The sequence below is a fragment of the Hippichthys cyanospilos genome, chromosome 20 (assembly GCF_059441005.1).
Source record: "Hippichthys cyanospilos isolate Australia breed blue-spotted pipefish chromosome 20, RoL_Hcya_1.0, whole genome shotgun sequence".
In the NCBI taxonomy this organism is placed as follows: domain Eukaryota; kingdom Metazoa; phylum Chordata; class Actinopteri; order Syngnathiformes; family Syngnathidae; genus Hippichthys; species Hippichthys cyanospilos.
Genome location: NC_142388.1, coordinates 9,602,155 through 9,612,500, shown reverse-complemented (window position 1 = coordinate 9,612,500; position 10,346 = coordinate 9,602,155). Strand labels below are relative to the sequence as shown.

At 42.5% G+C, this 10,346-nt stretch overlaps 1 long non-coding RNA gene across 1 annotated transcript in view; it reads right to left on the bottom strand.

Annotated features, from left to right (window-relative positions):
• LOC148407299 (uncharacterized) overlaps positions 1–2,939 on the bottom strand; it is a 33,181-nt gene extending 30,242 nt beyond the window's left edge. The window contains exon 1 of the long non-coding RNA XR_015863744.1: positions 2,841–2,939. This is a non-coding gene — a long non-coding RNA (uncharacterized LOC148407299). The remainder of the gene's footprint in view (positions 1–2,840) is intronic.
• Between the last annotated feature and the right edge of the window lie 7,407 nt (positions 2,940–10,346).

Sequence of the window (10,346 nt, the reverse complement as noted above, 5' to 3'; positions counted from 1 at the left end):
GGCCGAAGGCCTTTATCTAGCTTGATGGCACAGCTGGTTGGGATGGAAGGAAGTAGAGAAAACCCTGACTGAAAAAGTTACTGTGACACTGTAAGACCAATAGCATATCTGCTTTATTGTGTTGACTTCTGCTTATCTCAGCTCAAGTCACGTCTTTTCAAAGGTAAAAATCATTATCCCATTGTATTTGTTATTTAATGCAACTGTGCAGTAGATTATGTCACTCAATATTAATATATGTATACAGCGCGATGTTTTTACCTAAGGATTCTGCGCGCGTTGCACGCATTCACGAATTAACATGGGTTTGGATTGCCCGCAATACGAGCAATTCGAAATACGAGCGTAGCCGCTGAACGGATTAAGTTCGTAACCCGGGGGCCCACTGTATATATATAGAAAATTTACTGTATATATACATATGTTTTTGTTGACTCAACAAGCAGTACTTGAAAAATGTGATTGAATGGCACGAAAAAGAGACGTAACGGCAGGATCATCCGCGTTGGTGTTGACCGGTTCATTCCGACACGGCTTTGCAATTTGGCCGCGCGGCACGCGGGCCCCTTTTCCGGTCCCGTTGCGCGTGCCGTCATTAGAGTTGATGGAGCAAACAATCGAACAACGACACCCGACGGCGATCCCGCTCCGACCCCGCCGCGACCGGCAGATTTCGCGGCGGGACGTCGACGCCCGTCCACATGCCAATCGAAGTCGGAAGAGAAAAAGACAAAGGATTATTCAGGAGCATCCGCAGGCGGCGGCGACGGACAATGGCCGGCCTCCCAGCGGGGTTGCATCCTGGCCGACGCTCCTTCAGCAATGTGCGGCGGAGCATAGCTAAAACCGGCAGACGCTGTCAAATATTGATGAGAACGTCAGGCTCCAGAAAAAAGAAAAAAAAAAAAAATCTACATTGGCTTTGAAGGGCACGTACAAAGAAGCCGTACGCGGGGAAAAACTATATACAACCAGTTGCGTCAATGTCCGTCCTATGTCAAGTTAGTGCTTGAAAAAAAAAATCATTCAGGGTTAATTGCGTTGCAGTCGTCCTCTCTTTCAATCGTGCATATCAAATTTAATATTGCAGATATTTTGGTGTATATTCTTTATCCTCTGCAAAAAACAAATATGGTCCTCCCTCGCTATAACGGGGGTCACCTTTCACGCCATTTTGCCGATTTTTTTTCATCAAGGTTTGAATTTGGAGAGCTTCATTAAAGCTGAGAAAATCGTAATGCCTGGCTGAGAAAACTATTAAACGTGTGGCAAAGGTTTTATTGCTTTGAAACATGTGATAGAGAAAAATACTGTACAAACAATTAATATGCTAATATGATAGAAAAAAACTGTACAATAAAAAAACAAAGGAAAAAAGTAAATTCTCATTGAGTAATGTTGGAATTCTCAGTGTGAATTTTGACTATTTTCACAAATTTAGAGGGAATTACCAACTTAAAGTGAGAATTCAGACTTCTGAACTTCAGAATTCAGTCAGAATTTGAACTTTAATGTAACATTTGGAGTCAAACTAAGAATTCTTAAAACAGTCCCACTTCTTGCTCTATTTTAGAAGGGATAAATAAATCCGAGATGAAATACAGAATTTTCAACTTTCAAATTGAATTCTGAGAATAAAGAGATCCGAGATTAAAGTCATTGTGAAATTCAAGTCTGAGATCCAGGCGAGAATTGACTAAAGTACTGAATGCGTTGCATCATCCGAAGCGTACGCTGACGTGCTTTTCCAGTAACGAACCAAAGGCCAAGCGGTCCGCGGATCACGCAATAAGGCCGGCGCGCATCAAATTGCCACTTGAAAAGCCAAAACCCGCCAGCAATGATGAAATGCTAATTGGGGGTGGGGGGCTGTGGGGCCCACGACACTCCGCTGCCTTAGGCCAGCTCATTTCTCCATGCTAGCTTGTTTTTGCGTTGACACGGCGGGCTTAACCGAGGATCATCTTGTGGGGCGCGCGTGCTTTCAAAGAAAAATAAACAACGCATGACCTCCCCGCGAGGCGGACGCCTCATCAAACTCATTCAATCCCAAAGACGCATTTTGACGTTATTTTTAAGAATCTTGGACAATCGATCAAGGGGAGGGGCTCACGTGGATACCGGCTAGTTGTGCTTTTACTCATTCACTCCCAAAGACGTATTTTCACAAAACTTTCCAGAATGTTAAACACTCAAGCCTGAATGCGTATTGTTTATCTACAGTATTTATTTACATGGGAAACTTTTTTTTTTGGGGGGGGGGGGGGGGGGGGGGGGTCACGTGGATCCCAGCCAGCTATGAGCGATCCCAAAGACACATTTTGACGCCATTTTCAAGGACCTTAGACACTCAATGCCAAGTTTGTAAATGTATTTAGAAGGGAAAGTTTTTTTTTTTTTTGGAGGGGGGGGGGGTTAGTCACGTGGATCCCAGCCAGCTGCACTTAAGCTCATTCTTTACATTTTTCAAGATTGAGACATTGAATATACATATATAATTTTGTGTTTAATTACTGGCCGTTGGAGGGTCTAAAATCGGCTGGCACTAAATGAATTCAATTACTTGCGGTATATAACTAACATGAGTAACAAAGTAACTGACTGCATACAAGGTTTGTTCGAGATCAACAAATGACGATAATAACGTAATAATAATCACGATAATAACGTTCACTGTAAAAAATATGAAGACGGACATCTCTGGTGATTAATTCTTTGTTGTTCTAATGTTTCTTGGCGGTAAATCAAACTCACGCCGGCAGAAACGCGAGAAACGTCATGGTGAGGCTAATGTTCACCGTTTCAAAAAAAAAATAGATATATAGCATGATTAAACTCACCGTTTTCAGGGAATGACGTTGAACAACATGGCAATCCAGCATAACTCCTCCATGTTTAGTGCACGTACCTGTTATTAATTGGGGTTAATACAGACCAGGTGAGGACGGAAGTAAAGCTATTCGAGCAGGGTGTAGACTGTCTTTCAAAATAAAACAAGAAGTAGCAAAACGAGTGCAAAGTGTTGCGATACTATCATAAAACAATCGATTAGGAGCGCAAAATTAGATGATCATTCACTCGCTCGTGTACGCAGTAATAGGCGCATGCACACGTGGTCATACACAAACTTCCACTTTTCATACGGATATGCGCACACAATCTCACAAATTATAATATTCACTTGAGCTCACCCATTATTGCTCACTTGCTCAGACTCACGTTCACTCACTCACTCACTCACTCACTCACTCACTCACTCACTCACTCACTCACAAGCTCATTCTTGCTTGCTCACACATTCACTCACATTCTAGCTAATCAATCATTACTAAATCAAACTCACTCATTCACTCGCTCATTCTTGATTGCTCACACATTTGCTCACATTCTAGCTAATCAATCATTACTTCATCAAACTCACTCATTCACTCACTCACTCACTAACTCAGACTCACTTACTCACTGACTCACTCACAGACTAGTGAGTGAGTGAGTGAGGAAACGAGCGAACGAGCGAGCGAACAAGCAAGCAAGCGGCGGGCGCACGTGGCTCGGTCGGGCTCATCCATCAAGCCAAAGTGTTCCGGGCGGACGCGCGTGGGCACGCGAGCGTCGGCGCCGGTCCGGCAGCGAGACGCGCGCCTAATTGCGGCCCGCCGCTGACATTTGCGGAGGCGCGGTCGGGGCAAGAGTGGGAGAACGCCGTGTCACGCCGAGCATTTTAATGGCTTCTCTTTGTGCGCCTTAAAAGCCGCTTGACATTTCCCATCAGGATGGCGGCCGCGCTCGTGCCTCTTCCGGAACTTCTCCGATATCGCTTTGGACTTTTACACGGCATCCCGCAGGAGGACCGCAGCCCATTCGCTCAACATTTAAATCGCTCGAAGAAGCTTACTTTTTTCCGTCCCTTCGAGTGTGCCTTTGAAATACGATTTGAAAACCATCTTCTCGTAAGACGGTCCCTCCGTCCACTCAGGTTTGTCTTTTTCTTACAGGTTTTTATAGTGGTGCCTTGAGATACGAGTGACCTGACCCCATTTTTTTTCTTTTAAAATAATCTCAATAAATAATCCCAAAATCTGTATGTTATGTAGTACAGTCAAGCGAACCCAAAGACAAAAAGTACACTTAAAACAACAAAAAAAAATTTTTTGGGTGCACTAGCTTAATGCTAATGCTAAATAGCAAATATATTGCACAAAAACAATGAAGAAACACATGTAGGCACACAATAAAACAGGACCCACGGTTCCTAGATTCTTTATCCTCCTGTTGTCACAGTCTGAAAACAAAACAAGAACACACTGAAAATAAAAATTGCACTCAATTAAGATTTTCAGTCTAATATTTCTTTTATTTACTGTTCATTCTTATTTAATATACACCGGGACTCTTGTACGACAAAAAAAAACTCGGAAAATTGGCAGGGAAAAAAACAAAACTTCAACAAGAACTGAAAAGAAACAGGAACTACGCTCAAAACTGATGAGGCAACAAGGAACACCTGGGCAAGACACAATTTGAACAGGGAGCTGATTGGCCGACACGAGGGAAGCAGGTTAACACAAATAGGTGGACAAAATCACACCTGACAAGACAAGAAAAGAACCGTTTTGCTTCTGTTTTGCTATAGTTTTTACATCGTCGACAAACTGCGCCCTAAAGAAGGTAACATACAAATGACCAGAATTTGACCCTAAAATGAAGGTTGCATCCGAGAAACAGGTGCGTCCTACGTTTGGGAATTACGACTTCAATAGGGGCTTGTCCCGATTCATTTATCTGTTTGGAAAAGCAAGGAGAAGGTCACATGTTCATTGAGGAGTGGAGTGTGTTTTTTGCAAACACATGCGCCCCTCCACCACACCACACACACCACCTACACCCAGTTGCCCCCCCCCCCCCCCCCCCCCCCCCCCCCAAGGCCTTTTAGCCAGTCCATGGGCCATCGATCGGCTGCTTAATACAGCAGACACACATTTAAACATTGATTTGTGGCTTGTGTGACTTTTGGCCAGCGAGGATGATTAACCGAGGTCTTGTGGCAGCGCCCTCCAGTTTTTTTTTTTTTTAAACGTGTGTGTGCGCGTGTGTGTGTGTGTGTGCGTAGTGTATGAGATTTATTGGAATGTCTGAAGCACACACAAACACACAAAATATAGTGTATCTGAGGTAAATAATTCAGGATGGAAAAAAACAGCTTAAAAGTAGTGGAGTGAAGCAACTTTTTGGGCGCTGACTACAGGTCGGTTTTCCAAACATCCTTCACAGCAACCAATCACGTCGCCCTTTCAATAGTCGCAATTTACAAGAGGGGTTATCATGAAACAACTTTTTTTTTTGGAGAGGGGGGTGACTTTGAGGGAAATTATTGCGTGTTTGCCATGTTTAGTGTAATTGCAATAAAATAAGGCTTTATTTTCAGAAACCTTGATGCCTTTTTTTTCAGTTTTGGACTAACCTGTATCCATCAATCCCAGAGCACCAGTCGTTTTTATATCAAATGCACGTCACAAACTTTTATCACTTTTTATCTTTTCCAATTTACACATATTTTAATTATTTTAAAACTATATTTAAAAAAATCTTTAAGCACAACCATTGATTCATAAGTTTTCAGCTATTTCATAATTGTTCCATGAATTGAACACCTTGAAACCATACACATTTGCTGTACTGCTGGATTGCCCCCTGCCGCATGGGACTATAAGCCGCAGGGTTCAAATCATGAGAAAAAAGTTTAAAAAAAAAGTGACTGAAAAATACGGTATATTTTTCTTTTTTGTTATTGTTAAAATGTATACAGTATTAGATATACTTATGGAATTTTAAAAGGTAATGATCTAAAAGCAAAAGGGTATCTCTTTGCTACACCGTCGCGCATTATAAACATTTTTGCATTTTCTCTTTCTTCATTGTAAAATAGGAAGATGAACTTGTTGGCGGGCGCCAAAGGTCTCCGTGAAAATAAAGGTGACTGGACTGTATAACGAAGCTTATAAGGCGGACGGCGGAGACGCGTCCCAGCCTCCATTTGTCTGTGTCACCTCACTGTCACAGCTGACAGTTTGGTACACTGTAAACACCCGCCCCCCCCAACAAGCAGCTATCATTGTGTTGTCAACTGCTGAAGGAGGCGGAGGCGTAGCGGGGCTTGACATTTTGTCAGGCCCCACTCGCTAAAATGACCGTTTAGCAGCCGCCCGCTTCCTTATCGCCCGTCCGGGCTTTAAATATTCCCTTTCCTTTCCTTTCCTTTCCCCGCCGAGCCGGAAGCCATCATCCGGCGACTCATCCGATTAAGATAATAAACGCCTCTCCGCAACGGGCCCTAATCGTTTTCCGTCTCTTTGTCACGCGGGTGATAAACAGTTAACGGCTGAGCCCCCTTCGACCCGGTTGCTAAGCAAAGCAGGGGCGCCGGCGACAAGCAAGCTTCATGCTAACCTATCACGAGGAATGCCATTGAAACGTCAACATTAATGTTATTCGGCAAAGAAAACCGAGAGACAATTTAGCATGCTTTTTATTTTGTTCGAATCATATTCCGCCTGCTTTTTATTCATCCTCAATATGACATTACGACATTATTTTCAGGCGACTAGCATTTTCGGGACGTTTTGTTCCAGAATGCGAAAATGGAGAGGCGCTTTAGCATAGCTTTTATTTTGTTAAAACCATATCTAACCTCGTTTTGATATGTCAACAAGATAATATTACAACATTCTCTTGAATTGATTGGCATTTTCGTCACGTTTTATTTCGGCCTGCGAAAAGGAAGGGACATTTTAAATCAGCTTTTATTTTGGTAAAAGCATATTTAACCGAGTTCTGACTTTCTCAACAAGATGATTGACTATTACTCCTATTATTAATATCAATTCTACTCCTCATCAACAATATGTCGTTATCGTTACTTGACCAGCATTTTTTGCCACGTTTTAATCGGAGTGCAAAATTGACCAAATTTTGCTCAAAACATCGAGTCTTGCTTTTGCTCATCGATCATTATGGCTTTACAGATTTAGTTTTCGTCACGTGACCCAAGATTTTCGTTGGGTCTGGTCTCGTTTCGCCGAGCTAATTAGGTGGAACTGACAGTCAACGGCTTCAAGAAGCCAGAAAACGCAAATTGCTAGCTTCTTTTTTTTTTTTTTTTTATGGTAAGCCGTGTACCACTGACAGCCAGTGGTTACCGTGGTAACCAAATATCAGCTACCCTAGAGATTTGCTATTGTTCTTGGTGGACCAACTCCCGCGCTTGCAATACCGTAGTGTTTGCGCTGTTGCCGTAGTAACCAAGATTCACACGGTCATCTATACAGGTGCGCTAGCTACCAGCGCTAATGGGCCAAATTAATTATAATAATTATAGTCGGGCGATTGGCGTAGACGCCTCAAAGTCGTCAGTCAACGAGGCCGGTGAGAAGCGAGGCGTCCGATTGGTCGAAAGGGGATTTCATTGGAAGAATACTTCAAGGGGAAATTCAACCAGTAGATATTGCCAAGGCAAAGCGCAAATATTGATCCGAGGATTGATCGGCAAAGGATTCGATCGGTTGCTTTCGGGATCGACCGTTCGGCCTCAGTGGATTGATCGACCGGCGGAGAGTTTCAACCCGATTGGTCGCTCGCTTCATGGATCAGTCAGTGTTACGCTTCCCAGTTCGTTAATTGATCACTTCCCGATGATTGGGTGAAAAAAACTGATCAATCGTCCAAAACCCGGGTGGTGGCTTGATCGGTTTTTCCGAGTTGACCGATTCTTGATTGATTAGCTTTATTGGAAAATTCCGATTGGTTACTTTATATATTGAGGACCCCTAAGTATAGGCGGAATGGTTTGGCCGATTGATTAATCGATCGAACCCAGCTCATTCTGTTGACTGATTTATTGATGTATTGAGCAAACAAGGAGATGTATTTTTCTTCTTCCTTGGGCCGTCGGACCGATTGTTCCCGATAATTGACGGAACAATCCCAAATAGTTTGATGGGTATAGCCTGATGGGTTGCTAATTCGACAGCCCGATATATCAATCGGGTAGGTGCTTCTGCAACGATCGGGCGCGTGGCCGAGTCTCTGTCGGCTGACCCGTTGTATTCAATGGCTCCCAATCGGTAAATTATTGATCAGTTAGACGTGAGGCGCGGGCATGAATGCAAAGCTTTGGCTTGCGTTTTCCATCAAGGACGGGCGAGACGGCAAGCGGCCGACAAGCGTCGACACGGGCGCCAGAGCTTATCTTTGATTAATACACGGGCCCTGAAATTAATTCAGCGTATTGCCGTTATTCCGTCTGTTGTTTTTCAAGGGGAACATGATTAGAGTTCAGAGTGGAGGCGTGACCGGCGCGCAAATCACACAAATTGCTCGCTGCTGTGAAAAAGAAGTTCTCCTTCCCCATCCTTCTTTTACTCTCAACTCATTCAATCCCAAAGATGTTTTTTATGGCTTTTTGTTTGTTTTTTTGAAGATTATTATTTATATCGTTTACATTTCTTTGTTGAAGAGCTCGACTCAAGGCTCAAATGGCTGTCACTAAATGAAGAAAGTACTACATTTGATAGGTAACTCAGTAGTCAACTAATCAATCCCTTTATACACAAAAATATTGATTACTTTAGGTACTAATGTAAATAATTTAAACGATTAGTACAGTATTTGAATACTTACGAAAAATAAACGATTACTAGTATTTTACTATTTGAAATAATCAATTGTTTTAGGTCCTTAAATATGAAAGTAATCAATTCCTTTATACATTAAAATAATTAATTACTTGATGTACGTAAGTAATTAATTAAACTGACTAGTATTTGAATATTGAAAATAATTGATTACTAGTACTTTTGTATCTAAAAGGAATTGATTATTCAAGGTAATCAAGCATCAAAGTAGTCAATTAATTAATTCTAGATACGTAAGTAACTAACTGCTTGGTATTTAAACGCCTAAAATAATTGATTACTTTAGTGAATTACTTTAGTACTTACTTTAGTACTTTATGTATGTAAAGTAAGTAATTACTTGAGTACTTTTAGTAAGAAAAGTAATCAATTCAGTATTTGATCACTTTGTGCTTATGTAACCAATTTAACTCTTTAGTATTTGCTTATTCAAAATAATTGATTAGTGTTTTTCTATCTAATGGAATCGTTGCATTATTAATCAATCCCTTGATTCATGAAAATAGAATACATTAGGTACTTAAGTGACTAATTTAACTGATGAGCTTTTGCATACCTTAAAAAAATAATTACTATTACTTTAGTATGTAATCAATTACTTTAGTACTTTCAGTAACGAGAGCAATCAATTCCCTTGGTACTTTTAGTACCTAAAGTAAGTAATCAATTACTTTCATCTTTATTCAATTTTACTTTTCCTATATGGAACGGGCTGCTGAAAAACAGAACGGTGGGCCGCAATTGGCCCCCAGGCCACAGATTGGACACCACCGGATCCATTGGCATTTTTGTTTCTTTTCAACAGGGACATCTGATTTGAGATACGAGCGTTGCCTTACAAACGGGGTCAAGGAACAAATCGTATTCATACCCGCCGTGAAGCGGCGAGGTTGACTGGAAACGCAAAGTGATGCGGGGTTACCGTGGCAACGACCTTGATGCTATCGAACGCGTTACAGGCACAACATACCTGTTTGGATTCAAGCTGCTCAGCTGAAGCGCCGGGCTACTTATTAGCGCTTTTCACACGCTTGTCAACATCCGCCGCACGCGCACACGCTAATTAGCATGAAAGCCCCGACGCCTGCCTTGGACGCTTCTCAGCACGCCGCCCTTCCTTCGCGTTAGTTAAGATTCCAGACGGCTGCCTTGGGCGGATCTCACGTGCGCCGGTTTTTGTCTTGCGAGGCGGGAAGGTTTTATTCAATAACCAGCAACAGGTCCCGCGGCGCGTGTACTAGTGCGCCCCTTGTACTCGCACGGGCGGGTCAAAAAAAAGTCGTCGAGCGACTGCGCTCAACTGGTCATTTTCTTCCAATGGTCCGTGACATTTCTGCATACTAGGACAAGTAAACGCTACTAGTGAGGATGTCTTTGTTTATGCCGATGGTGTGCTGTTTTTCTCTCCTTGCCAGAGGCGGCAATGCCCCCTCGCCCCGCAAACTCTCTTGTCCTGTTTGCGCGTCGCCATGGAAACCAGTTGCCCCGCTCTCCCCTACGGCACACGAACACCTGTTGCGCCCGTGACCGCTCGCCTCTAATTTGTCCGCCTTGGAGCTGTGTGCTGAACAAAGCAGTTTTTTTTTTGTTTGTTTGTTTTTTTTAACACAGGAAATCAAAAATTAAAACACATTTCGGTTTTTGTTTCACATATAC